This window comes from Neophocaena asiaeorientalis, unplaced genomic scaffold (assembly GCF_003031525.2).
Source record: "Neophocaena asiaeorientalis asiaeorientalis breed wild unplaced genomic scaffold, Neophocaena_asiaeorientalis_V1.1 scaffold32, whole genome shotgun sequence".
Lineage (NCBI taxonomy): Eukaryota > Metazoa > Chordata > Mammalia > Artiodactyla > Phocoenidae > Neophocaena > Neophocaena asiaeorientalis.
In genome coordinates this window covers 6,001,615-6,008,470 of record NW_020185327.1, presented here as the reverse complement: position 1 = coordinate 6,008,470, position 6,856 = coordinate 6,001,615, and the positions used below count along the sequence as shown (strand labels likewise).

The following is a 6,856-nucleotide window of genomic DNA, read 5'->3' as shown; positions in this document are numbered from 1 at the left end:
AAAGCTGGGACCCCAGCGGCTTTTGATCTCTGCCTTGTCCCCTTAGCCTGGAAGGGCTCAAGCCCCATCAGGTGCACTTGATAGATATTTTCTGAACAAACAAGTGAATGAATGAATTGCTTTCTCCCACTTCACTTCAGACACATTGCATTCTAGTGTCCTCCCCCTTCCCCTTCTCATCAAAACCTGCTCTTACAAACCTATCTCCATTTAAGCACAAGTCCCTACAAGCTGCTCCATGAAAAGAGGTCTATATGTCCACATAAGTTTGGGAAATTATGCATGCATTCTATTCTTGGTGATTGAAAATGCTCATGAGAATACTAGAGGCACTTTCTCCTGCAGCTAAGAAATCGGAATAACTTTGCCTAACTCAAAATTTCCTAAACTTTATTCATTTATTTCACTTCATTTGGTAGATGTTAATTGAACATTTGCTATGTGCCAGGAAATGGTCTAGACATAGGAAGTGACCAATCAGATAAAAGTCCCTGCCTGTCCTATGGAATTTACGTTCTGGTGGGGAAGACAGAGAGTGCACAAATAAATAAAATATTTAGCTGATCAGATGTTGGTAAGTGAAGTGCAATGAAGAAAAACAAAAAGGCAAGAGCGGTAGGGAGGACTGTGACAGGGAGTTACAGTTTTAAGTTCAGTAGTTATTATTGAGGAGAGGTTTGAGCAAAGACCTGCAAGAGGTGAGGGAGTGAGTCACTGGGGGGAAAGGTATTCCAAGCAGAGGAAGCAGCAAGTGCAAAGGTCCTGAGAATGTCTGCATGTCTGGAGTGTGTGAGGAAACCAAGATGGCCAGGGCTGCTGGATGACTCTAGGATGGGAAGGGCAGTAAGAGGAAAGGTCATGGAGATGAGAGGGGTAGGGATGGGGGTCAGGTTACGGAGATCATATCTAACCGCAAAAGTGCTTCACTGGTAATGCTGAGAAGTGTTGTCTTTGCTCAGAACCCTCCTTGGTCTCCACACACACAAGTAAAAAACACACACACACAATTTTAAGAAAAAGCAAAAACGAGACCGGCTTCCTCATGAGTAAAATGGGGAAAATAATATTGCCTTCCTTTCAAAGATTTTTTTTAATAATAAAAAATAAATTTTATAGAGTTGTGGGCATTTAGTTAATGCTCAATAAATGTTAGCTCTTTGCTTTTTTTCTCTTTCTCACTCCATCTCCCAAAAAAACATGTTGTCTGCCCACTCTACTATCATGCTGCTATAGCAATGATAACAGTAAGCAATAAGCATGAAGTGCAGAATCAAAGGCATAGGACAACAAGCGTTTGAAGGTGGACAGATAAAAACTTTGGTGGATATAATGCTGTTGATTCCACTAATGAAAAAGATGAGAGAAACTAAAAGATCCCACACCAGAGGATCAAGAAAGCAGACAGGGCAACAGGGATCAGGATTCTGTGCTGTAAATGTGGACGTCGGCTGCAAACAGTGAGGAAGGCACCTTGTACCCTTTGCGGAGCGCAGGCTCAGTGGCCATGGCTCACGGGACTAGCCGCTCCGCGGCATGTGGGATCTTCCCGGACCAGGGCACGAACCCGTGTCCCCTGCATAGGCAGGTGGACTCTCAACCACTGCGCCACCAGGGAAGCACAGGGAGGTTTCTTGAAAGAGTGAACGTTAGATGTTTTTGGGGGGGAATATGGGAGGATGAGTGGGCCTTTTGGACAGCCCATGTTGAAGACTAGTAGACCCCATGGGTTGAAAACGTGGGGATATTTAGGTTCTGACAAAAGATTGGCAAATCACTGCTTGAGAGTTTCGGTTTCCCTACATCATAACCAACACATGATATTTTGTTAATCTAATGGATATGGAAGTCTCTTTCATTGATATTTTACTTTATATTTCCCCAATTATACTGTCATTGAGCTTCTGGTCATATGTTTGTTGGAAATTAGGGTTAAATTCATTTAATTCATTGATATTTATCGAGATTACTTATATTCATATAATATTTTCATTTATTTCACTGTTGCCCTATTAATGGTTACGGGTATTGTTGCCAGGTTTTGGTATTACAAGCAATATTTTAATGAACAATCACCTACCCATGTCATCTTGTACATATTTAGGTTTCTTTGTTGGGTAAATTCCCACAAATAAAATCACTGAATCAAAAGTGTATGTATTTATAATAATTAGTAGGAAATATACTTTATTTTAATCATTTAGTCATTGTATAATACAGGAACATATTACAATCTTTAAAAAGATCAAAAGGGTAAATTGTAAAAAGTAAGTCTTTAATCAGCTTTTCCCCTCTAGCCCTTCCAGTTCCTTTTCCTGGGGGCTAATACTGCTACCAGCTTATAAAGAATCCTTCAGGACTTCCCTTTGGCTGCTGTTCCGTACTACCCTTAGAGGCTCTATTTCCCTGAGACTTTAGAGTCTCAGGCCACTTGAGGCATTTGAGGCCATTTGAGGCGAAATGGTTCCAGACGAGAGAGGATCAGGCAGTGGCAATGGAGGGGTCGCAGTCACGTCAGGCTGCCCGTAGGGAAAAAGCCTGAGGGGCCCTTTTGGTCGCTGGACCCTGCGCTTTCTTCCTTTGCCGGGCCCTGCCTACCACGAAGATGAGTTCGGCCTGGGTCACCACTTTGGAGAAGGAGCATCTCTGGATGTATCTGCAGGCACTCGGCTTCGAGCTGGGCTCGGCGACCGTAGCCTGTGTCACACACACACCTCGGAGTGAACATGTTTGACAAGTTGAACCGTGAGGCCTTTCAAATAGTTTCTTATTTTTTGTTTCAAACGCTTGACCAGTCTCTCAGTAAAGAAGTGTTCAAACTTTGTTGGCGTCCATTTGACCAAAAAAGTGATACTGAATTCCGAAAACATTGCTGTGAATGGTTAAAAAAGATTTCTGCTGAATGTGGAAGTAGCTTTTCTCCAGTTGTGGGTTCACTATTTCTTTCTCCTGGTGGTCCTAAGTTTATTCATTTGATGTATCACTTTGCAAGATTTGTTGCAATAAAAAATATAAAAACCCATTCTAAAAATTCTGTACATTTTACAGAGACATTTAATGTAAAGCCACAAGATTTGCACAAGTGCATTGCCAGATGCCATGTAGCACGTAACAGATTTTTACAAATTTTGCAGAGAGAAGATTGTGTTACCTCAAAATGCCAGGAAAATGCACAATTGTCAGTTAAACAAGCATGAAATTTGAGATCAGAATGTATAGGACAGCAAAACCAAATTAAAAAAATGGAACCCTATGATGACCAAAGTAATATACAAGAGAAAATTCAAAAGGTTCGGTCTTTGTGGGCTTCAGTGAATGAAACATTCATGTTTTTGGAAAAAGAGAAGTTGTTAGTTCAGTCCTTAGTCTTGTTAACCAATATACTTTAGGTGGAACTAATGTTGCTATCAATATTCCAAGGCTCTTACCTGACAAAATTGAGAAACAAATGTGTCAGTTGCACATAGGAAATGTTTATGAGGTTGGAAAATTGAATCTCTTAACAGTTATTCAGTTATTAAATGAAGTCTTGAAAGTAATGAAATATGAACATTGTCAGGCTAACCAAGCAAGACTGACAATAGACCTTCACTTCCTTGAAAAAGAGACCAAATTTCAGAGAGAAAGACTGTCAGATCTGAAACATATGAGGTATAAAATAAAAGAAGATCTCACAACTATAAGACATTCTATTGTTGAAAAACAAGAAGAATGGCATAAAATTTGGAAAGAATTTCTCAGCCTGTCTCCTTTCAGTCTAATTAAAGGTTGGACTCCAGCTGTGGATCTTTTACCACCTATGTCTCCCCTTTCATTTGATCCTGCCTCAGAAGAAGCATACACAAAGAGTATTCTTTTGCAGTACCCTGCTTCACTTCCAGATACACCTAAGGAACATATCCAGGAAAATGATTGCAAGAAGGGCAAGTGACATACTGGAAACTAAATGTGATCTAGCCAAGAGCCCTGCTTCTTTCCTGTTACAGCTCATTTCACCATCAGATAGAAACAGTGTTACGCTACTTGAAAAGGACAGGAAGCTGACATCTTCTAGAGAGAAAAATTAAACAATTTCTAAGAAAACACCAGAATTTGAAGTGGAAGACTCTTCATCATCAAATATTGCAAAGAGTAGTGCATTTGGAGGGTCTCTGCCAGCTAAAAATGTGATCCATTCCAAAAATAGCAAGATCATCTGGTAGAAGAGGTTGCAAGGGCAGTTTTAGCTGATTCACCACAACCTTCTAAAGGAAAAGAAGTAATGTTAGAGGAACTAATTGACTCTCTAGTTTCTAACCTGTTCTTAACAAGGAATCAAGTTCCCTGAACTCCAGAAAACTTGATAAGTGATATTAGGAGCTCATGGAGAAAAGCTGTTAAAATAGAAGAAAACAGAAGTACAGAACCAATTCAGATGGATACTGAACATAGAGAAGTGTTGCCAGAATCCTTACCTGTGGTGCATGATCAAAAAGAGTTTAACAGGGCCAGTTTTTTCTCAGCAACCACTGTGTCCGATTCTAGCCATTCTCATCTGCCTGAAGAGAAAGTTGTTTCAGATTGCCTTAAGTGTGTGCTTCAGAAACCTGTGGTGACCAGTTACATAGGTGAACCAACAACACAAAATCTGTCAGATTTGTTAAATAAGGACATAATTTGTAAGCAAGATTTGGAATGTACAGCTTTACAGAACAAGCTTTTAGAAACTAGCCAAATAGAGACATTCTCCCCTGCTGTAGGCAGTAGGAGAGATGTGATAGGTAGCAGTGAAGAATGGTATATTAAAATCTCAGACCACTCGAAAGCTTTTTACAGAGATCTTTCCACGCATAAAAGTATGTTATGGAACTCTTTTCAGGTATCAAGTGGAATTAGTTCCAATTTTAAAGATAGTGATTTTGGCATATTACATGAAACTCTTCCAGAAGAAGTTGGTCACTTAAGTCTTAATAGCTCCAGTAGTACAGAGGCCAATTTTAAACTGGAACCAAATAGTCCTCTGCACAGTGGCGTTTTCCCAGAAGGTGTTGTGGAAGGAAGACAAACTACTCCAGAATCAGACTTTAATTCACAGGCTACTTGCAGTGGATATGAAGCTCTGAAGAAATCTCTGTCCAAGCAAAGGGAAGAAATTTGCCTCTCTAATCCTGAAACACTTGAAAGACAAACCTGAACTGAGCCTTACTTCCCAATACATGCAAACTGATGATATGCTTAACTGTTTGGGCACTCATGATTTGCACGCTGACTATACAAAACCATCTTCACGCATGTCCCTTGGTGAAAGAAAACGGTCTCTTTCACCGCTAATTAGGTTTTCTCCAGTGGAACAAAGATTGAGAACCACAATACCATGTAGTCTTGGAAAACTTCTGCCTAATTTAACAGTCAATTTTGCTGAAGAAGAAATCTTGAATAAGAGCCTTGATGCAAAAGAATCTCCATCTGACTTGAAAGATGAAGCAGTAGCCCAGTCAATTTAACTATGATGAACTTAAGTTGAAGCAGTGTCACAGGATAAAAACTGATGTGTAATTTAGATACACATTGGGAGTGTAACTGTTTTTCAAGGTCTAAAAAAGTCCTAAATAATGCTTTTTAGCCTTCTCTGCTGATTTTAGGTAAGGAGAGTATGTTTGGATTTTCTCTCTTTGTATGGATATGGGGTTGAAATGTGAAGTATTTCGAAAGCAAACAAGTTACGAGAAGCCATTTTGTGTTTCAGTTAATTAACATAAGGATGAGTAGTTTTTGATGTGTTTTATTAAGTGGTTAACTTAATAGCCATTGGATATACTGATCTTTCTTTTTAGGGAAATAAACAACTTTTATTGTTTCTTTTTAGAACATTCTGGTACTAAGCAAAAAAAGTGAGGAAAGTAATGCTTTGGGGTGTATAATCAAAACGACAAAGTTTAAGTTTGGGAAAGCTCTAAAGAGGCTTAATGATTATTCAGGTAGGTTGTTCCTGAAAAATGATGTTTGATGGAATAAAGTGCATGTGATGATAGTGAAGACTAGAGCAGAATGAATTTAGGAAAAAGGAAAAAGGTGGAAGATGACTAGATACTTTTGAGGGATGCTAACTATAAATCCTTTCAGTGCGTTGTATAGCAGTTTTATATTTAGTCTAATTTAGACTTTGAGAATTTAACTCTAGTTTTTTATTTTAACAGAAAAAATGTAAATTAAAAAATTAGTCTGTGTTTGGTTTCTTTTGGAGGGGCACTGTTTTGGGAGAAGAGAGCTATTTTTTTTTGGTTAAATTTTTTATTGGAGTATAGTTGCTTTGCAATGTTGTGTTGGTTTCTGCTGCACGGTGAAGTGAATCAGCCATGCGCATACACACATCCCCTCCCTCTTGGACCTCCCACCCGCCATCCAACCCAACTGGGCCATCACGGAGCTCTGAGCTGAGCTCCCTGTGCTATACAGCAGGTTAAGGGAGCTAATTTTGTTTGTTACTTTCCTCCTCAAAAACCATCAGTTCCCCACTGCCTACAGAACAGCTTCAAATTAACTTGAGAAAATTGAATTTGGGCTTAAATAACTTGTTCAGTGTTACACAGCTAAGTCAGTGGTGAAGCTAGGATTTGACCCTATTTTCCTTTCTTAATATACCAACAAGACCTCCTAGAAGTAACTAAAAGGCCAGGATGTAGGATATGGCTGAAGGAGTGGGCCTTCTGGACTCTAAATGAGAGTCAGATGTGAGGCCTCTTGTACAGTGTCCTGCCTCATGTAGTCAGACCCCCTGGCCAAGGAAAGGGCTTGTCTTTAGCATCCAAGTGAATGCATGCCATTGCCCTCTGCAAACCAGGAGGTTAAGCACATGCTGGAAGGGTGATAGCACCTACAG

At 39.7% G+C, this 6,856-nt stretch overlaps 1 pseudogene; it reads left to right on the top strand.

Moving 5' to 3' along the window:
* Positions 1-2,602: 2,602 nt before the first annotated feature.
* LOC112392714 (HAUS augmin-like complex subunit 6) lies at positions 2,603-5,480 on the top strand (annotated as a pseudogene).
* The last annotated feature ends 1,376 nt before the right edge of the window (positions 5,481-6,856 follow it).